The sequence below is a fragment of the Quercus lobata genome, chromosome 3 (genome assembly GCF_001633185.2).
Source record: "Quercus lobata isolate SW786 chromosome 3, ValleyOak3.0 Primary Assembly, whole genome shotgun sequence".
Classification (NCBI taxonomy): Eukaryota; Viridiplantae; Streptophyta; class Magnoliopsida; order Fagales; family Fagaceae; genus Quercus; species Quercus lobata.
In genome coordinates, this window is record NC_044906.1 from 63,430,235 (window position 1) to 63,453,009 (window position 22,775).

The 22,775-nt window shown below is 32.3% G+C and overlaps 1 long non-coding RNA gene across 4 annotated transcripts; it reads left to right on the top strand.

The window, feature by feature from the left end:
* The first annotated feature begins 469 nt into the window (after positions 1-469).
* Positions 470-11,633, top strand: LOC115979153. Of its 4 annotated transcripts, XR_004088957.1 has the most exons (7): positions 470-636; positions 879-952; positions 1,113-1,168; positions 2,412-2,503; positions 6,020-6,195; positions 7,495-7,643; positions 11,384-11,633. It is a non-coding gene; the product is annotated as an uncharacterized LOC115979153 (long non-coding RNA). The 4 variants fall into 4 exon arrangements; XR_004088958.1 differs by lacking the exons at positions 6,020-6,195; positions 7,495-7,643; positions 11,384-11,633 and adding an exon at positions 3,244-3,255; XR_004088956.1 differs by lacking the exons at positions 6,020-6,195; positions 7,495-7,643; positions 11,384-11,633 and having other exon boundaries at positions 879-1,025; positions 2,412-3,249.
* Positions 11,634-22,775: the final 11,142 nt, after the last annotated feature.

Genomic DNA, 22,775 nt, shown 5'->3' on the forward strand with positions numbered 1-22,775 from the left:
ATTTGGTCCGTCTCTCTCTCCCCCTCTCCCTCTCCAAACCCTAATTCCTTTCAATCTAAAAAAGCTTTGTTTTTTTCTTATTCGGACTATAGCTACGGTTTCAGTTTCTCTATTATTTTTATTTTTTATTTTTTTGAATTAAACTAAAATTGAAAAATAAAAATTATTTTTATTTTTTTAATTTAGAAAATGCTGACATGACATTTAGAAAATGCCAAATAAAATATTTTATTAGCCACATCAATATTTACTGTGCACACAGTGTATTCTGTCTGCCACCTCAGATTTTTCTGTTACTGGGTGGACGGTAAGAACCAAAATAAAAACGATTTTATGAAATTAGGGACTGATCTAGGAGTGAAATCAATTTAGAGACCAAAGTGTAAAACGACCAAAAATGTAAGGACTGCATTTTCTTTCGCCTTAAATAAAAGAACCAAACAGGTTAGGTAAGATATTTTCCCAACTCAAGCTCACTCTGTCTGCCTCTGTTACCTTGTTCGGCAGCCTTCAATCCTCAGGTTTCCGGTGAATAACACTAGAGTCCTCTCTCTTTCTTCGGTTTGTCCCATTGGAGAAGTCAACAACAGTTCGTCAGTTCCATAAAGATTGGATCTTTGGAGTCACTTTGCTCAGGTACAAAAAGCCAAACCCAGTTCTTGGTTTCTTGAAGTCTTGATCTTTTCTTGGTGAAACTTAGTTTCGATGGATTTTTTTTTTTTTTTTTGGGTATAACTAGGATAATGTTGGAATCTTTATAATGGGGTTTTGATACTCTGTTCCTTTTCTCTTTGCTTTATCATTTTTTTTCCGGGATAGAAAATCAATGATTAGTTAATGGACTAATCCAATTATACTTCTCTCTTTTATTGAAACAGGGTCACCAGCATTGCCCTCCAGAGCACAACAACTGGCTTCAGATTCAATTTGGTTTTCGGGTGACATCCTAGAGGTTTTTTTTTTTTTTTCCTTCTCGGTCTCGCCCTCGCCCTCTGATCTCTGATCTCTGCTCTCTGCTTCATCAGGTAATAATCTTTTCTTTTGATTTTGATTACTTGATTTTGATTTCTGATTTTGATCATTTTTTTTTTTCTCTCTCGGCTTCATCTCAGATTCTCCGTTCATGTTCTTGTCTTCATCTCAGGTTCTCCATTCCGTGACTTCACTGGTAAGTGGTAACTTCTATCGTTAATTCTCCTTTCAATTATTAGTTTACAGAGTATGTTCGTATGTTGTGGATTTTGGGTATGTTGTGGATTTGATATGCAGCATTATTGTTTGTGAAATATAGTTTACAGAGTGTTATACTATTGTTTATTGTTTGTGTATGCTGTGTTGATGAATTTGGATGTAAGTGTAATGACTAATGAACTTATTTATTTAGTTTTGTTGAAAGTTTATTATGTTAAGGATGATTGTTTTGTAATGTTATTATGTTAAATTCTTTTAAAAGATGTTATATACTTATTTATTACTATTGGTTTGTTAGTTTTGGTATTGGAATTAGGGGACTAGGAAAAAAAGGTAAAATAGAATATGTATGATTTTGTTATTCTGTATTTCATCTTGGATTATTTTGTTAAACTGGTTTGCTTTATCTATATCTTGATTCTTAGGTCTATTATCTATTTAGATGTTATTGTTTCCAAGATTTGATTTGATTTTTTTTTTAAATTTTTATATTTTATATTCCAAATGAAAAGCTTTCCAACTTGTCTATAAATGACAGAAGGTCTTACTCTTGTACTTGTATATATGGGATAATACTTTGTGCCTCTGTTTGACTTTAGCTTATAAGTCCAGCTTTTAGCTTTGTTATCAAAGAGAGAAAAATTGATAGGTTCAGAGAAATCTTTAGCTTATATATCATATGGAATTACTTATGTTTTAAAAAAAAATGATTTTCTTTTCTTAAATTGCTGATTCATCAAGTAGGTACACTAAATTAAGACCTACCACTAAAACATGAACTAACAAAGTTGTGTGTGAGAGAGTCCAAATTGAAGCTTTTCCTTTATAACAGTGCATACTACGAAGACACCTGATAAAAATGAAATGGTACACAATTTTGAAATTGTCCAAAGGAGTAGAATTGTAGAAACACAAAATGAGCTTTTAGAATTTGTAATCAAACTTCTGTTTTGATCTTATTATCTTGGTTGGGTTTGGAACACACTTATGTACGGCTTTTGTCATTTAGTTTATAATATTTCTTTCTATTTTTAACTTGTGGATCGTTGCTTGCATCATTGTCATGTTTACATTGATTGTTTTCATGCATCATTCTCTACATATCTTCATGTCATCATTGCATGCTTATGTTTTGATCTCTCATACTTGTGATCATGCATATTTCCTTTTGGTCCAGTTATATTTAAAGATTTCTCTAATCCTATCACCCCTTTGGTCAGGGAGTTCTACGCAAACTTCCATAACCAATAAGAGCTCTCTGTCGAGACCATTGTTAAAGGTGTCTCGATTCCTCTTGCTCCTGCATTTCTTGGTAAGATCATTTGTCTTCCACTTCTCAACGATGTCTCTAGTAGAAAGTTGTATTAGACTAGAGATGAAAAGGAATAGGAAAAGACTAAAAAGGACTCCTGAGATGGTGAAGTCCATCTGTCCATGACATGCGTGAAGTAGTACTTCTTCTTTTTTGCTGAATGTGTGAAGTAGTACTTTACTAGAACTAATGGCTTTTTATAGCATCATTCTGTAAGTCTTTTATTTATGTTGTAGTATTTTAGTAAAAATATTACAACTTATTTAGCATTTAGCATGCTTAATTTTCTTATATATATCTTGTTGCGGGCCAAACAATATTTCTTTTAGATTTGTTCATGGTTCATTGAATCTAGTGGCTTACCACTTGTCACAAATTGGATGTTTCTATCAATTTCTTGACAAGAGAGGTGATTAGAATATAAAAGTTTGGGTGTTTAGAAAAGGTTTGAAGAGTGTAGCTATCTGCAAAATCAAAGTTCTGAAGGACCTCACAAGTTATGTGGAAGTCTCTTAGAATTTTGATCTTGCAGGGAGCTATACTCTTCAAATCTTTCCTAAACACCCAGACTTTTACATTTTGATCACCTCTCTTGTCAAGAAATTGGTAGAAACATCCAATTTGTGACAAGTGATGAGCCACCAGATTCAATGAACCATGGACAGATTGAGAAGAAATCTTGTTTGGTCTTACAACTGTTGCTTTAACGTCACTCAAAAAGCTCCAACTTAGATTTGCAGATACATCTTTTTATGAGATTGTGTCTCGAATCTGTGAGTTTGTGTTTATGTGATTCTGTGTTTGAAAGGGAAAGTCTTTTTTTTTTTTTTTAAAGATTGTATGGCCATGGATTAGGGCCCTGAAGTGGCTGGCGGAGCCCGCGGGGCGGGTTTGGATTTTAAAAAAAAACTCGTTTATTAAACTGGGTGGGTTCGGGTTTTGGGGTTGGACCTGCGGGTCGGGTCCGGATATAAAGAAACCCGACCCGAACCCGACCTGTTGCCATTCCTAGTTAGGGGAGGACATATCCTACAGTTAAGGATGGTTAAAGTAGCCCAAACGCAGTTGTTGAGAAAGGGAAAACGAGTCTTTAATTTTTAGCTCCAAGCTAATATAGAGCCAACTCCTTTTAGAAATGGAGTCACTAGGCTCCAAATTATAATAAAACCAGGGTCCTCCTCCAAGACCCTTCTAATGATATGGGCCCCCATAACGAGTCAAGTGGCCCACATTATTTTGTTTGGGAAATGGTGGCTGTGGGTGTTTTATGATTATCAATAGGGGTGTTCAAACTGTATAAACCGCAAAATCAACACCAAAATCATCTGTAAAATAGCATAACTGCACGGTAAATAATAGTGCACCGTATTGTATGACATCGCATGGTGCAATGCGGTTTGCGGTTTTATAATAAGAAAACCGTACTGCATCGCACCTTCTCTATATATTTAATTATTTTTAATATTAAATATACTATTAATAGTTTAATAACCTTAGTTTTCCCCAAAAAAAAAAAAAAAGTTTGATAATCTTAGCAAGTGTTTATTAAGAAAGCCAGTCCAAAATAAAGAAAAATTAACTCAATAATTTAAAACTCGGATCAAAATAAAGAGAAAAATTAGATTTGAGCTAGGTAGAAAAAGCCTAAAATTTGAAATATATACCAATTTCAAATCATTCAAACCGTATTTTATATATCGTACTGTATATGTGACCGTAAAAATGAAGTACGATGCGGTTATGGTTTTGACTAAATTTTAAACAACACAACATATGTGACCGCAAAAATAAAGTGTGGTGCAGTTATGGCTTTAGTTAAATCGCACTTCAAAGTACGATGCTAAAAATGATCCAAAATCATCTCGCATCGCACCGCACCGCGAACAACTCTAATTATCACAATTCACAAGTGAAAAGTGCATCAACAATTGTGGGTGGATCAACATCAAAACCAAAAGCATTTACGCTCTCTTGCATGCAAATATGTAATATTTTAGAGAACAATAAGATAAGAATCATTGAATAGAATATAACAAAATCTTATTTTTATGATTTTGGTTTGTTATGTCTTTTCCTTTATTTATTTGTTTGTTTATTTATTTTATATGTTAAACTTATGGATTCAAACCTTTGTTTTTCCTTGGGAATTGCTTGTGACTTAAACATAAGTCTTTTATTTGATGAGTAGAAACTTCATCATTTTAGTAAATTAAAACTTACAATTCCTCTTATTTATTTGATCATAATAAAGTGTTTTATCAAGAGCTATTAACTCAACTTCCATTTTTTGGTGTTTCTTACAAAAATGTCTAGAGTTCAAATTTCCTACCCATTGTAACTATTGAATTATAAAAATAATTAAAAAAAAAAAATAATGACAACAACAACGAATTGTCTTAAATCTTATTGCTGAGGCACATAATTCAGGACTTGTTCTTTAGAGAAGGAAATATATACCTTAAAGTCGTTATCCAAATCATGTCACTAATAGACCTGGACAAAAATCAAATTTTACCATTTAATTTTTTTTTTTTTATGAGAAGAAATTTTACTGTTTAATGTGGGGAGCAAATTTAGAGATGAAATTAGAAGAAAGATAGGCATTCAGGCAAAATCTTATTATTCCCATAGCTATAGCTCAAATTGCCACGTAGGCAACAGGATTTGAAAATTTTGATTGATCTGTCTTGTTGTATGGCATATATAGAAGAGCAATGCTACGGTTACAAACTATATTACAATATTTTTACAAACTATTGTTATAGTCAATTTTTTATTGGTTTTTATCTAGGCACACTACTAACATTACTTTTCATTAACCGATAATCACTCATCATATTAGTAGATTGTAAATTCTTTTATAAAAAAATTTGTATCTCTAACATTATTCTATCCAAAATGCACAAATAGGATTGCTAGACAAAAGGCACAAACATTGAATCTCCATCTTAATTTATTAAATAAAAATTTTAAATCACATGTTCAAAAATTTCTCACAGAAATAGAAGGGTATATTAAAGCAATTTGGTAGGCCTTGAAGCATTTCACTATCAACTTCCTTATTGAATGCTACAAAATACCCTCTTGACCCATTCCAATAGACCTTTCTCCAAAGCCTTATAAATACAATTTCTAGTACTAGCTTTGGCATTAATGAGCACCTTCTAACAGGTTTCAGAGCTTATGCCCACTTACCATTGTTTAACTCAGCTGTTTTGTAATCACCAGCTGCATGATGCATCTAAAAATGAACCAAATATTTGCTTTGTAGCAACTGAAAGCAGTTGAGAATCACAAAAATTAGTATCTAATGAACATTTAAGACTATATAAAAGGAAATGGCAGGATACTGATGGGTCACCAACTTTCTGTCAAGGTCAGGATCCAGTTTATCGTGACTTGCTAGTGGCTTTAGAACTCGCCACGTGGTCTTGATGATAAATCCATAAGTTCTTCAGCAAATTTACATCATAATTTTCATAACTTTTTCCGTACGTTATTGATTTGGATGTGCAGGACCATGAAGGAAATGACGAAGAAGCAGCTATAGCCTATGTTCTTTAAATAAAAGAACCGACTAGGTTAAGTAGATATAAATGAATGTCATCTCATCCAGTTATTCACCACCAAAAAAAAAGTCATCTCATCTAGCCAATGGGGTTCATGCGCTATCCTACACCACCAATGAATGAGTACCATCTCACCTTCTCACCTTATTTACATGCATATCTCTTTTTGGAGTTATTTCTGATCGGTAATTAATTTTTTTTTAATGATTTTAGAATTTTTCTAATATCTAATTATTATCTCAAGTGTATGCCGTCTTTCTTTTCAAGAGGTTATCTTAGAATTCATTTGGAAACAACTTAATTAGCTGAAACCATTGTTTTAAAAACCAAATCAGATTGGCCGATTCAATCGATTCAATTGGGAACCGAACCTAGAATCGGTCTAGTTAAAACCAAAAAAACCGATCAAAATTGAGAAAAACTAGTCAAGAACCGAGTTAAATCGGGAACCGGTCCCTTTTTTAGTTATTTGATCCATTTGGTTTTTAAAACCATAGTTGAAACTAAAAACATTTTACTGATAGCGTTAAAAAAAAAAATGTTAAAAGCTAGCTGAATAATACAATAGGACGCATGAATAATACCAAAAAGAGCTAATAACTCAAATAAGCTAAAACTTGCATCACATCCCAAACGGGCTCTTAGTTGTTCCTACGACATCATGATATTCATAAGATATTGGGTTCAAAACATGGTTTTAAAAACCGGATAGGAGGCAGGTTCTTGATTTTTGGCCAGTTTTTATCGGTTATTCTCGGTTTTTACCAGCCTGACTAGCATCTGGTTCCCAGTTGAATTGGTTGAAACGGTTGGTTCGGTCCGATTTTTAAAACCTTGGTTTGAAACCTCTTGCCAATAATAATTCTAGTAACACATAAAATATCTTATAAAAAAAAGTAATGCATAAAATGTTACAATTTTTATTATAACTAGTATTCTACGTGACAGATAATTAGTATTTTACATAACATATTATAATTGAATTTCTGTCAATTTTACATAAGTTTGCCCATTTTTCTCACCTTTCACATTTTATCAGGTAAGTGTTGAGGCAAAAGTTGTATTATTAAAATTTTTGATTTCTTCTTCTTCTATATAACAAGATGTCATTCTCTCCCATTGTCCAAAGAGACCTTTCAAGCTCTCTCAACTCTCAATTATTTCACCCTCTCCTTTCTCTCTTGTTCTCATTAGCCGAAACAAAGCCCCCACCTCCTACTCACTCCCCATCAGCCAGCAGCCTTCTTCCTCTCCTCTCCTCTTAGCGTCAGCTAAATCTACACCACCCTCTTTCTTGCTCTGAGTCATCCATTCATTTTTTTTTCTTTGTTATTTTTGGTTCACATATCACGTTGATGGTAGATATTTGTGTAGCTAATAAATTTGAGAGATATATATTTATTTTCTCTATTATTTGGTTAGATCAGTGAGCCATCTCATTCTAAGAAAATGAGGCCTAAAAGTACTATCAATCCGAGGCGGAGAAAGAAAATGGGTCCTAACAAGTTCTTAGCTGCCAATCTACGCACAACCGAATTAGATAATGGAATTGGGGGACTATGAAAAAAAAGGTAAAATAGAATATGGATGATTTCGTTATTCTGTATTTCATCTTGGATTATTTGTTAAACTGGTTTTTTTTATTTATTTATATCTTGATTATTATGTCTATTCAAAATGTAAAGAATCTGAACGCACGGTAACTATCTGTTTTTTTTTTTTCCCTTAATACTGCATGTGTATATTATAGTAAAAAAATGTCTCTTTAATTTTTATTTTTTCAGTATTTTGATGTTAACTATTTTGTATTTTTGGTTTGGGTGTGTGTGTGTGTTTATTTTGCATTTTTTGTTTTTTTTGTGGGATGTTATCACCATTCACTAGTGAATCGTTTTCCTTTATTTAAGGTTACCTTGACTATTTGTTGGAATAATATTTCTACCTCTACGCATGATTAAGAATGATAAAAGTTGAAGTTAAATAAAGTTGGTATGAGTAAAATACATGAAGCTAAAGTTAAATAATGGTTGCAATTGTATAGAGTTTGAAGGTGTTTGATGAAATGCTTTATAGAGTCTTAGTTTATTTTTTTTGTGTTGAGGGTTCTTTTTACGTTTTTTGTACCTAGACATGCGTCTTGATGTTATTAGGCAACGCTTAGTTTAGACTTTTTCTAAGAAGGAAGTTGGGTCTGGCACTTTGTAGAATGAGCTCCAAAGTACCATTTTGCCGTTGTCAGTTTGTGCACAAACGTTGAGTCCAAGTCCAAGGGAAGACGCTGCAAAGTGGACTTATCCTTTATTTCTGCCGCAGAAGAAACTTTTCTCCAGTTTTTACCACAAGACTGACTTTTCTACTGTGTGGTAAAACTTTCTGCTGTGCAATAAAATCTTCTATTGCGTAGTAAAACTTTTTGCTATGCAGTAAAACCTTTTGCTGTGCAATAACACCTTTTGTTGTGCAGTAAAGTTTTTTGCTGTGCAGTAACACCTTTGGTTGTACAGTAAAGCTTTCTGCACTTTTCTGCAATGTGAATGACTACTATTTTTTTTTTTTTTAATTACTGTAGAAATACTTTTCTACTTCCTGCACATAAACAAATCTAAAACCTAAAGAAAATAGTCAAAATACCCATCAAATAAATGTTAGTTTAAATGGGTTAGCATATTCTCAAATATATATACATACATATATGCGTATATATACTTATACATATTCATATATATTATATACATATATAAAATATATGGCAAAACATAAGCTACAATGTATATGTATATATACTTATGGCAGGATAATGATTAGTTCGCGTCAAAAGTAAAACACGTAATAACAAAGAAATAGGAAAGCTTCAGTAGAAAAGGTTTAGCTAGTATAATAGATAACACGGTAAATATAATAAAAAATGTGCTATAGCAGAATAACTAGTACAGCAAATAAAGATACCACAGCATGACAACTGATGCAGCAAACGTGATAAAAACGTGCTACAATAGAATGACTAAATACAGCAGATATAAGTTCTAACAAGTGAAATCAAATATATATGCAATCAAAATCAAGTATTGAATCTTCCCATAAGATAAGTAAACAAAGAAATAACCCAAACCCCAACTTAAACAACCTTGTCATAGGCTTTTGCCATCAAAGTTGTGCATTTTGGAGAATAGGCATAAATGGCTACTAGCTATTACTTTTGGGGACTTTAAAGAGTGAGTTTGCTAAGAGGGAGGGAAAAGATGATCTATTGATGCATGTCCCTATTCGTGCCGTGTTTTCTCTCTTCTTTTTACCACTCTCTTTCTTTCTTTCTCTCTGTTCTTTTTACTCTTAGTTGCTTACTACTCTCTTGCCGTGGATTGTTTTTCTCCCTTGGGTATTTTCCCTTTTGAATCCCCCTCTCCCTAGATGCCTCTCTCTCTAAGTGCCTCCCTTAGGTTCTTACTACTCTTTTACCATGGGTTCCTCCACTTAAGTGCCCCCCCCTTTTTTTCATCTGTGGCTACCTCTTCCTTTTATAGCAAACTAATTCAATAGGATTTCTCCCTTTTACCCCTAGGGTTTCACCAACTAATTTTGGCTTGTTGTGGGCATTCCTTTAGTACTGCCTACCAACCCATTGGTTGCCCAATCACTACCTTTGCTTAGAATACATTTGCTGCACCATTACTCATTTCGTGACAAAATTCTCTTTTGTTTGTTCTTGCTGTATACCTCTATGTCTAGGTTCAAATGGATGAGGATTGGGCTACCTCACTATCTAGCTTTATGGCATGCATCAGATGGTCCCAACCATCTATTACTTCTTTTGGGTAAGATACCATCCCAGTAAGGTATATTCCTAAAAGAAGTCACGACTGGAAACCAAATATAGACCCCTTTTCCTCTCACCACCAAACCACACCCTTTGAATCCCCTTGACTGTGGGCCTACCTCCCTTGTATTGACTGGGTACAGGTTAATGGTGCTCTGGCCCTTGTGTGCTTGCTCCACTTATTTTGTGGCAGATCTGTATTCTGCTGCAAATTTGTAATTTGCTGCAGATTTGCGTTTTGCTATAGATCGCTTTCCCTTGCACTTCTTTCTTTGGACCTTTCTTGCTTTTCGGTCTTCTTGGTGGGCCTTTGAGCTTTGCTTTTCATTGGGATTTCCTCCGTATGGGCTTTTGGGTACAGATTCAAAAAATGGGCATCAACACTTTGTATTTTGTCTTTTTTTTTTCCTTTTTCTTTTTTGTGGATTTTCATGTTAGTTTGGTGCTAAGATTGTGATTATAAATTGAATTTATGTTAGTGTCATATTTTTGAAAACTTGAACTTCTTTTCTGATTATTCTCTATGGATTTTTTTTCTTTCTTTCTTTGATTTCTTTGCCAAAGCTTATCCCTTCGTTTCATTTATAGCACTAACAATAATCCCTTTCTTAGTTTCTTTCATTGAAAAATACTATGCTTTCTTAGCTTAATAATAATTTCTTAGTTTGAAGTTTGTCACAATGTATTAGTTCTCTCTTATTCCATTTGTTTGTCATTATTGTGGTTTGAGTTTGGTAGTAGTTGATTATTCTATTTTCTTTTAATGTTGATTTTGGAAATGCATAGAAGTGTTTGTGAAAATATCTATTAGAGAAACTCTAAAGTTTTCTCCCTCTTTTCTTGATTTCTTTGTCAAAGATTTCCCCATTCTTTTTGGGTCCTTGCTAAAAAATAATTTCTTGTGTAATGGTTTGATTTTTTTTTTCTTTCCTTGATTTCTTGTTTTTGTCCAGTTGGTGCTCCCTGTTGTTTTTGTCCATCACAGAAGCTTTAAACAGTTTGAGCATGTTGTGAATTTAATTAGCTTGTCTTGAAATAAAATTTTTTGCCAAAATATTTTCACCTGCATTTGCCACTAAATACCTTAGATCTCCTTTTAGATTCTTTCAATGACAACCTTTATTGGAGCCTAATTTTGCTTCAATGCCTTTTTTCAGTTGGTGAATATCCCATCTTTGCTTCTCCTTAATGCAAAATGCATCTGTTATTGTCTGATCGCCACATTAAAATTGGGCTATGCACCTATTATATTACGACATTGATTACAACAAAATTAAATGCATCTCATGAACATTCGAACTATATGATCTGCTTTGTATTTCACTTTTAATTTTGGTCCCTTAGTTGAGTTCTTAAGATGGAAGCTCCTAAGCTAAACCCTCAACAAACTTACATAATTAGTAATGATAATGATCTTATGGCTTTACTTGTGCTTGCTGTTAATTGGAAATTTTGATATATGTTTATCTTTGAAATCACTCTTTGTTCTTTTGTCAGGTTGAATGGCATGATTATAGGTATGCTATTTTTCTTTTGATTACTGAGATCGAGAAAAGGCAAGTGCTGAAGTTTAGATTGTTTTATGTTAGTGAAGATCACATGTTCTCACACTTGCATAAGTTCTACTATTACGAAGAAGTATTGTAGAAATATATTTTTCTTGGATACATGTAGAAACTTCAACATTTACCTTTAGCAGCCCCTTTGATGATTCAAAAAATTATTTTGAATGGAAGTATTTTGCATGGGTATTATCTTATTCATTACACTTTGGCTTCAACTTGCATCCTAACAGAATTTGTGAATGCAAATTTTAGGTTCTTTTTTGAGTGAAATAAATCATTGCCCATGAATATATATATATATATATATATATATATATATATATATATATAGATACATACATACATATAGGGCTCTTGCTCTAATAGCCATGTAATCAAAGTGCACATTTCAATAAAGTTTTGTTTATTCTTGAATCAAACTATTGCATCAATTCATGACCGTATAGGCAACATCAAAATTGTTTAATTTGAAACATTACAAGAAATTAGAAATAAAAGGTACACAATCAATTACATTTATTAAACTCTCAAACCAAGATAAAGAAAAGAATAACTATATTTTATTACATTCTTCTTCATTTGTACTCTAATTCCTTGTAAAAGTATTCGTAAATGAACGATGAAACTACTTTAACTTAAGTGTCAAAATTAAAGAATACATTCAATGTTTCATTGATACTGAAAATTAGCTTTTTGATAGCAAAATATGGCTTCAATAAATAAGGGAATGCTCGTAACAAGTTCTACTTTGAAAACATTCAATTACAACCAAAGGCCATACACCATTAACACACTATAGCTTTCGAAATTTGATTCAGCCAGAAACTCTCGCAACAACATTCCATCTGTCATATATTTCAGAATAGTCTTTTCTGAAGTGCAATCTTCAAAACGAATAAAATAACCTATACCATGGCCAAGTTTGAAACCCATTTCTTGAGAAACTTCGCAACAACACTCATTGTAGAAACTCGTCTTGGCTGCGTGCATCCAAAGCTGATTTTTCCTTAGACTTCTCGAGCAACTTAGACACCTCCTCATTATCAATATTGCAACCATCCTATTAGGGCATATGTGAATCACGTTAGAAACATATGCCAATATAGAATTGGCTAATCCTTTGACAAAACGCACTTTACTTGTAATTGGGTAGATCTAGGATGTGTTTAATACTTCAAGGAACAAGGTTTCAAGATCAAGTATTAAAACTATGCAAGTTTGTCCAAGAAACAAGTGAAGAAGTGCTGGATTTCAAAACTCGACAGCTAGTATCTATTACGGTTTAAAAGGCTGTTTAAGCCCGATGCTCGATAGTTGCTCGATAGATAGGTGATCTGTCGAGGTTTATGAAAATCAGTTTTTCAGAGCTGATTTCACTTCAATCCGTGAATACATGTTTGAGTTTTCTTTTCTCACAACCCTAAACATATATAAAGATTGTTTAAGAGTTGTCACAGTTGATGCAACTTAATGCAAAAAATTTCACGAGCATATTGTGGACTGAAGACATATGCCCTAGTTCATCTTTCTATTCAAAAAGTTGTTGTGCTTATACACTGTAGGGTTTTGTAACCAAGGAGTTTCGTGATCTTTATCGTGTTGATGAACTGAAGAACTTTGCAGTCAACATCTTTCTCAAGTTGGTGAGTAAGCTGCGTACTGGGATCCACGCATCGAATTGGTTAGTCACGTACTGGGAGTCATGCATTAAAAGGAGAAATTGTCACTACAGAACAAGTCCAATTGGGTATTGGGGTAAGGGTTCAACTGTAGGTTGGTATAAGGTACTGGGATTCTTTTACTTGTAATCGCTTGTTGTGATTAGGAATGGCAACGGGTCGGGTTCGGGCCAGGTTTTTCTATATCCGGACCCGACCCGCGGGTCTGTTTCAGAAATCCGAACCAGGCCCGTTTATTAAACGGGCTTTTTTCTTTACCCCAAACCCGCTCCGTCGGGCCTCCACGGGCCTCGCGGGCCCCGTCCCTCATGCCCAGCCAAGCCCAAAATCAGAAACACAAACTTCGATCTATGATTTTCCGGCCCAAAATCACAAACACAAACACAAATCCAAACACGATCACAAACATAAACACAGAAATCCTAAACACAAATTTTGGATCTATAATTTGCCCTTTCAAAATCACAATCACAAACACAAACTCACATTGAGAATTTGACACAAATTGAACCCAGAAAAAAAAAAGAAAAAGATGGAGATCGAGGTGGAGCAAGGCCGTGAGGCCATGGGCGAGGAAGATGAGAGGGGAAGAGGGCTGTGCGAAAGTGAGATCGGCGATAGTGAGGCCGAACGGAGTTGAGACTTGAGAGAGTAGAGAGCTGTAGGCTTGTGACAGTGTGGCGACAGTGTGAGATCGGCGACTGACTGCCTGTGCTTGACTGCTTGTGGGCTTGTGGCCGTGTGAGACAGTGAGTGAGAGAGCTGAGACAGAGTGATTGAGCGAATGAGATTGTGAGCTGGAGATGTGAGGCTGAGGGCGTGAAATGAAAATTAGATCAGATTATGAGAGGCGACTGGGTTAGGGAAAATGGGAGATAGGGTTTTCATTACAGCTATATATATATATATATATATATAAGGGGGGTGTTTTTTGTAATTTTAAGGTAACCGGGTCATAAACGGGTCAGGTTTCGGATTTTTTTTATAAAAATCCGAACCCGACCCGGACCCGCTCCTGGTTTTTTTTAAAAAAAACCCATACCCGACCCTATTCTTTATCGGACCGGGTAAAATCCGGCCCATTAGGGTCGGACCGGGTCGGGTATCCGCGGATCGGATTTAAATTGCCATCCCTAGTTGTGATAACAGTGAATTCTCGAGAATGGTAACCTTAAAATCACCCGATGGGGTTTTTGTCGTGTAGGTTTTTCCTATTCGTAAACAAATCACCATGTCAATTTATTTTCCTTCTTCCTAGCAAGACTCATGTTAACAAAGATCTCTCTATCATCATGATCTTGCTTGAACTTCTCAACAGCCTTCATAAATATTTCATCATTGACTTCTTTCATAGCCTCATTTACCTAAGGAGAAGTCATTTGTAGGTGTAGTAGCCTTAGTAGCCTTAGCCATTAACTGTAAAGCATCATTCATTTGGGAGCTTATTAACTCTCGCTTACTCTTACACTCGTTAAAACTATCACTTGGACGCTTGCTCAATCGGGTTGTAATGCCAGTATCAAGGATTGCCATGATAGGGTCTTGGGTAGGATTGTCTAAATTAACATGAACTCCCCCATGAATGAGTCGTTCTTCCAATGCATTCTCTTCATCTGAAGTAGAAGGATCTTGGGTGGATGCACGATGTAGGATTCCAGTAGTTGTAGACTTATTAAATATAAGTCCTAGTAGATTATAATTTGAAAATCCTTTACTTTGAAATATCTTTGCCTTGGGATGTGCCTAAAAATATAAAGACATCTCGTAAGAAAAAAAATGTTGGGGGATAATGTGTCAAAATAAAATACTAAATTGTATTCAAGGATATTAATCCGACAATAATTTTGCCATTACTCCTCAAGGGCATGAACAGTGTTGGTTTCAACATCCCAACCAAAACCAGTTTGATTTATGAGTGTAGAAACTCACGGTGTAGTAAACGCATCCTATTAAACTTCCCCTTGAATTGAGTCATTATAAAACTTAGCTTACCCAATTCATTCAATAGGCCATCTACCATATTTCCCTTATTGATCTCTTTCAGCATGATGTCAATAAAAAGTTTCTCAAGCTGTGATGTCCAAAGATTATCATCATCAATTGAACCATTTCCTTTCATCTATTATAATACAATAAAACATGGAAACAACCTTAGAACAAATGCCATATCACCAGATCAACAAATACAAAAATAAAAGGAGATATTGACATTAAATTTTAGATACAATTTGTATAAACTGTTGAAAGAGAGAACAAACTTAAACCATTGCATAGTTGTTGCACAAAGATAGCTTATTATATGAAATCACTTTGTTAAGAACTTCATTACAATGTAGAAAGATATCACAGAATTCAACAAAAAAGAAGAAGAAGAAGCAAATACTTCACAATAACAACTATCACACAAAAACAAAGAGATCAAAACAATACAAAATTCAATAAAAATAAATAGCAAATAATTCATAATAACAACTTGTTTCTTTTAGTTGAAGTGACGATTAAAGCAACAATATTTTGTGTTTCACGACTCCTATTGAATCTCACATATTTTGTGTTTCATACGACTTGTTAAATCCTGCACTGCAATTACGCTATTATGTACCTACAAAACTAAAATCCTATAAATTAGGAAAGTATTATTTAAATATAAAATAAATCAAACATGCTAACACTATTACATACCTATGAAATAAACCAAATGTGCTATTCTATCACATCAATCCCTAAGTTGGATTCTGTAAAACTATTTGTCCTTGTAACATTAGTTTATTCAAAGTTAAAGCAGATCTTGTTTATATAGATGGTAAAATATTATCTTAGATGTGTACCTTCGACTAATAGATCACTAAAAGCTATAAAAGATTGTGTAAATCTGCCAATAGAAAAATAGAAAAATGAAATTAGGACGAGAGAGAGAGAGAGAGAGAGAGAGAGAGAGAGAGAGGCGCAGAGAATAAACTATAGGGGAGAAAGAGAAAGGGAGTGTGTTTTACTATATGTGATACCCCTGTCTTTGGTTTCATTCTCTAGCCTCTTTTTGATGAATTGAAGATGCAACAAAGAATAAGAAATATATGGTAGGATTTGTGCTGAAAATTTTAGCAAAAAGTAGTGGCAAAAAGAGAAAAAAATATGTGGAGTAGTGGCAAAGAGTAAAAAAAAAAAAATTAGAGTAAGTTTAGTTGCACAATTCGAACTAAAGAGCTGGTTCATTAAAGTTGCAAAATGACATGTTTTTCTTGTGTTTTCATAAGCCTAAAAAAACACAAAACTGAAGAGAGCCCTTTGGCTTTTTCATTTTTCTTTGTAAATTAGAAACAAAAATTGTTTTATCTTTTCTATTGTTTTGAGTTTACCAAACAAGTTTTTTGTGATTGGAAACAAAAAATGGTCCTTGTCTCTGGTTTCGTTCTCTAGCCTCTTTGTGATGAATTGAAGATGCAACAAAGAATAAGAAATATATAGTAAGATTTGTGCTGAAAATTTTAGCAAAAGGTAGTGGCAAAAAGAGAAAAAATTATGTGAAGTAGTGGCAAAGAGAAAAAAAAAGAGAGTAAGTTTTGTTGCACAATTCAAACCAGAGAGCTGGTTCATTAAAGTTGCAAAATGACATGTTTTTCCTGTGTTTTCACAAGCCTAAAAAACACAAAACTAAAAAGAGCCCTTTGGCTTTTTCATTTTTCTTTGTAAATTAGAAACAAAAATTGTTTTCTCTTTTCTATTGTTTTGAGTTTACCAAACAAGTTTTTTGTGATTGGAAACAAAAAATGGTCTTTGTCTCTGGTTTTGTTCTCTAGCCTCTTTGTGATGAACTAAAGATGCAACAAAGAATAAGAAATATATAGTAGGATTTGTGCAGAAAATTTTAGCAAAAAGTAGCAGAAAAAAGAGAAAAAATTACGTGGAGTAGTGGCAAAGAGAAAAAATAAAATCAGAGTATGTTTAGTTGCACAATTCGAACCAGACAGTTGGTCCATTAAAGTTGCAAAATGATATGTTTTCCCATGTTTTCACAAGCCTAAAAAAACACAAAACTAAAAAGAGCCTTTTGGCTTTTTCATTTTTCTTTGTAAATTAGAAACAAAAATTGTTTTCTCTTTTCTGTTGTTTTGAGCTTACCAAACAAGTTTTTTGTGATTGGAAACAAAAAATGGTCCCTGAAAACAGAAAAGTGATAAAAAAAAAATAGTAACCAAACATAGCCTACAACTGATTTTAAATAGAAATCTGATTTCAGAAACTGTTTTTTTCAAAGAAATATAAAACTGTTTTTACAAAACTGTTTTCAAATAAAAATCTGATTTCAGAAACTGTTTTCAAAATAATATAAAAACTTTTTTATAAATCTGTTTTCTTCATAAAAAACTGTTTTCAAATAAAAAAAATCTGTTTTTCAAAAATTGTTTTTTTTAAGAAATATAAAACTGTTTTAAAAATAAAAATTTATTTTCAGAAACTGTTTTCGTAAAACTGTTTTTCAAAGAAATATAAAACTTTTTGTTATAAAACTGTTTTAAAATAAAAAAACGGATTTCAGAAACTGTTTTCCAGAACTGTTTTATAAAGCTGTTTTCAATGCAAAACCGTTTTCATAAACTTATTATTATTATTTTTTAATATAAAACTGTTTTCAAAAACTGTTTTTCAAAATAAAAATCTGTTATTTCAAAGAGGGGAAATACAAAAAATAAAAAATAAAAAAAAATAAATGTTTCAATGCTTTCAATAATAAAACGTTTTCCAAAATGCTTTTCTGCATACAAAAGATGTTTTCAAAAAATGCCTTCTTCAAAAATACATGTGTTTTATCACCTTTTTTTTTTTTTCTCTTCCTTTAAAAAATAAAGATTTCAAAGTGTTTTTACCACGTAAAAAAATGTTTTTTTTTCCTCAAAATCTCACAATAAAATCTTTTCTAAGGAAAAATATGTTTTTCCAAAATAATAAAAGTTAATGTTGTAACCTTTTATTTCCAAGCCTTTTCTTAGAATAGTTGTACTTTGTAGATTTGTGTTTAAGGCTCTTTCTCTTGAGTCTTTGAACACCCTATAAACTTACATTGTCCCTAACATTTATTGGTATTAATGAGTTTCTTTTTGTCATCTTTTTGCATGAATAAAAATGAGAAAATGGTGGATGACACAAGGTGTTACTCTTCCAACCCTCTTTTTTCTTTGTGTTGTGTTTGTTTTTGTATAGCATTTAGTACTCATATGCTAGTTATATAGGAATTAAATATTCACATGTTGTAGTAAAGTATACTTGTATGCTCTCTCACATGCTACTTATCTATATATTTCACATGTTTTGATTGTATATATTTTGTCAGAGTTAATATCTACATGCTAGCTGTATGTAAATATTTACTCACATGTGTATATGTATGTATGTATGTATATTGTTTGCAAAAACTTTTTTAAAAAAAAATCAAAATGCCAAGTATTCTATTTTTTCATACAAAGTTAACATTTGGAATAAATTAAAATGAGGTATTATTTTCAGATGAGCATTGTGGGGTGCCTAACACTATCCCCACACGTAACCAAATTTCCGAGTCCAAGATCTTTGGTTCAAAGACTTCTAATTTACTAAGATTAATGAACCTTTAAAATTTGGTTTAGTTAATTAGGTAACTTAAAATAAAATTAGATTAGATATCTAGGTGACCAATCACACCTAATACAAAACCAATGGTGGGTTGCGACTTCTAAAATAAAAATAAGAAAAAGGGATTCACATGTGCACCCCACCCTAGAAACACAATTACACAAGAGTCACGTTGTTAAGAACTCAACGTGTGACAAACCCAAAAAATTTCAATATTTTGGGAGCATCCACGCGGATAACCAAAAATCCGAATTCAATTCAATTCAATTTCAATATTAGATATCTAGGTGACCAATCACACCTAATACAAAACCAATGGTGGGTTGCGACTTCTAAAATAAAAATAAGAAAAAGGGATTCACATGTGCACCCCACCCTAGAAACACAATTACACAAGAGTCACGTTGTTAAGAACTCAACGTGTGACAAACCCAAAAAATTTCAATATTTTGGGAGCATCCACGCGGATAACCAGAAATCCGAATTCAATTCAATGTAAGCAATCGGTATTTCTTTGCTCTGCCTGACTGCCTTGAGACTCCAATTAATGATTCATCTCTAATATTAGAACCTTATGGATTTCGAGCCCATGCAAGTGTGCTTGATTTGGATTTTGGCACATAACAATAATCAATCATTGGGTTTTTGATCAATGGGAGAATGATAACTTGTAAAGTAGCACTTCAATTTTCACTCAAAATTAAAATTTAGTTTTATAAGGGACATCTCAATTCTCAACCATAAAACTCCAATTACACAACATAACACCAATAATATCATATTATATATGTAAGGGCAAGGGCCCAAGATCGTATATTGGGCCTTGGGTTTTATTTGAGGATATAAATGGGTCCAAGGAGAAGCAAATAATTATTAAATATTCCCAGACCAGGTTCCGTAAGTAGAGAGCAAATGAAAGGTTGTCCGAGGAGTTCAATCTCCGCCTTTACTAAAAATGAATTGGTATCTTGGTTTGATAATAAATAGTTATTATAAGGAGCGGATACCATAAGTTGAAACTCTCTATATAAAAATATATATATATATATATATATTGTTTTTTATTTCTTATCTATACTATTAATAACAGGATTCCTTATTTGGGTTTCAACATTTTGCGCACTAAAATACCCCACAAAAATTTTTAAACTCTCTAAAATATCCATATCTTTTAGTTAAATTATTTAAATTAAAAAAATTAATTGGTTAAAAGAGTAATTTATTGTTCATAAGTTTTAGGTTTTTCCCTTTATTTTTTCCATTCGGTTTAAAACTTAGGACACTATCTTTATCTCATTTTTAAATATTATTTCACATTATCTTACTTCTTTCTTAAAAAAAATAATAATAAAAAATTAAAAAAAAAAAATTAATTGGGTAGGGGTTGGGGGGGATTTTCAAAAGTCAGGGAGCCATGCCCCCTTCTGCCCCCGTCATTAGATTTGTGACAAGATATCTTACTTTGAAACATAAGATATATCCTCTTTAAATGAAGAGGATCCTTATCCTCATAAAAAAAAAATGAAAAGAGGATCCTTATCTGTTTGTGTGGTCCATGTGTGAGCATTTGTGTATATCGTATATACTACATAAGGCTTTGTATATGTGTTATAGGTTATATTATCATATTTGATTGGAATTACAACCTGTTGCTAATCAAGCAGTAAATATTCCACTTGATTGGCCTTTAGGACTTGGACTTTTGTGTTTTTTGTTTTTTGAGATTGAACTGATCTACTTAGAGTTGCAGTAAACCATCATAACAAAAATGAATCACCTATGCTGCATTCTATCATGCCATCTTTGTAATTGCGATGTTTCTGGCATGGTTTGTATCAAACTGAAGCCCCAGTTAAAGAAGATGACTTATGATATTTGTAAGTTATTATAGAACGTCAACTAAATTTAACATTCACAATTTAAAAAATGAAAATGCTAAGAGGAAAGATACTAAAAATAATAAATCCTTTAAATTTGTGTGACAATAAACATGGTAAGTGAATTTTAATAACGTAATAAATTAATAAAGTCTTAATTAGTTTTTTATTATTATATATAATTGGTGATACATAAATTTGTAGAGTTTTGTAATAAAATGATTAAAATCTACAATATTCGTAGCAACAATTATTTAAAAATTAGACTAAATTATTCTTTTAACCCTTTAAAATTTATGATTACTTTCATTTTGGTTTTCTTAACTTTGAGATTTTCATTTTTATTTATCAAATTTGATTTTGTTTTTTTGAACGCTTATCAAATTTGATTTTGTTTTCAAAACGGTCATTCAATCCATCTCCATGACCGATTTGACAGTTAAGCGCTAACCCTTTAAAATTTATGATTACTTTCATTTTGGTTTTCTTAACTTTGAGATTTTCATTTTTATTTATCAAATTTGATTTTGTTTTTTTGAACGCTTATCAAATTTGATTTTGTTTTCAAAATGGTCATTCAATCCATCTCCATAACCGATTTGACAGTTAAGTGCTAATAAAATATGTTTTTTTTTTTTTTTTCCTAACGGTCATATACTCATATTAATCACCAACATGGACGGAGGGACTATTTTACAACTGGAATCAAATTTGGTGGACCATAATGAACAATCACAAACTTAAAAGATTAAAAGGGTAATTTAGTCATTTAGATGTGTGTATATATATATATATATATATATATATATATATATATATATATATAAAGATGAAAAAATAATTACATTACTAGGGTCTGTTTGGATAGAACTTATTTTGCTGAAACTTAAAACTGAAAACTGAAAACACTGTAGCAAAATAATTTTTAAATGTGTGAATAGTACTGTGGGACCCATTTTTAATGAAAAAGTTGATAAAAAGTGTAATTTGTGGGTCTGTAAACAGTGCATATGTGCACTGTTCACTGCAGAAAGTAACCGCAAGTCAACAATTGCGGTTACTGTTCATTGAACAGTAACCGCAATACTCCAAATGAAAACGCGTGAAAAAAAAAAAAAAAAAAAAAAAACAGAAACGCAATACAAACGCAAAAAGCTGGATCCAAACCCAGCCTAAATATGTAGTCCTCCTAACGTGAACTCACATATTCTCACAGTTCCACTAAACCCTTAAGGTGCGTTTGGTTGGAGTGATTATGAAAAGAATGAAAAATGAGGAGAGAAACATGAATATATATATATATATATATATATATATATATATATATATATTTGAATGTTTGGTTGAGAGGGAAAAATACCTCCGGTTATGTTTGGTAATAGTTTTCGTTTTCTATTTTCAAAAACTTGTTTTGGGGAATATAAAAAAAAAAAAATTTCTTATATTTTTGAAATAAAAAACATGTTTAATTAGTTGAAATTAAAAAAAATAATTAAAAAAAAAATATATATATATATATATGATATAAAAATATGTTATTATTAAAATTTGAACTCTAATGCTAACTCAGTTTTGAGAACAGTTTTTGTTTTTTTTTTTTTTTTTCCATTTTAGATTGCTAAATAAGTTTTTTAGTCTCAAAAATAAAAAATTATTAAAAATAGAAAATAAGGGAAAAAGGCAATTACCAAACATACATTTTGGTAGGACACATGTTCTTTCAATTCCACCCACCAAAACTCAATCTCCATGATTTGGGGAGAAAAGTGAAGACCTAGACCGGAGAGATTTTGTATGCCATTTGCTTTAGCCATGCACTTGCATTATTATCCTCTATTTTTTATTTTTCTATTTTTCTCTCCGTGTGTGAGTGTGTTCACACCTCTGAAATTATTATTATTATTTTTCTTTTTTCCTTCTTTCCGTCGTTTTCTTCTTTCATTTGTTTTTTTTTTTTTTGTCCTTGTCGTCTACTTTTTTTGCTTGTTTTTTCTCAATTACATTAATTTCCAACGCTAGTTATTTCTTGTTGAGTGCTTCATTTTTATTTTTATTTTAATTTTTTTTCAACATGGAAGCAGTATTTGGATGCTTCCACCTATTTGTTGTATTAAAAATATAATAACAAAGAAAAATAATATAATATAATATGTGTGATGTG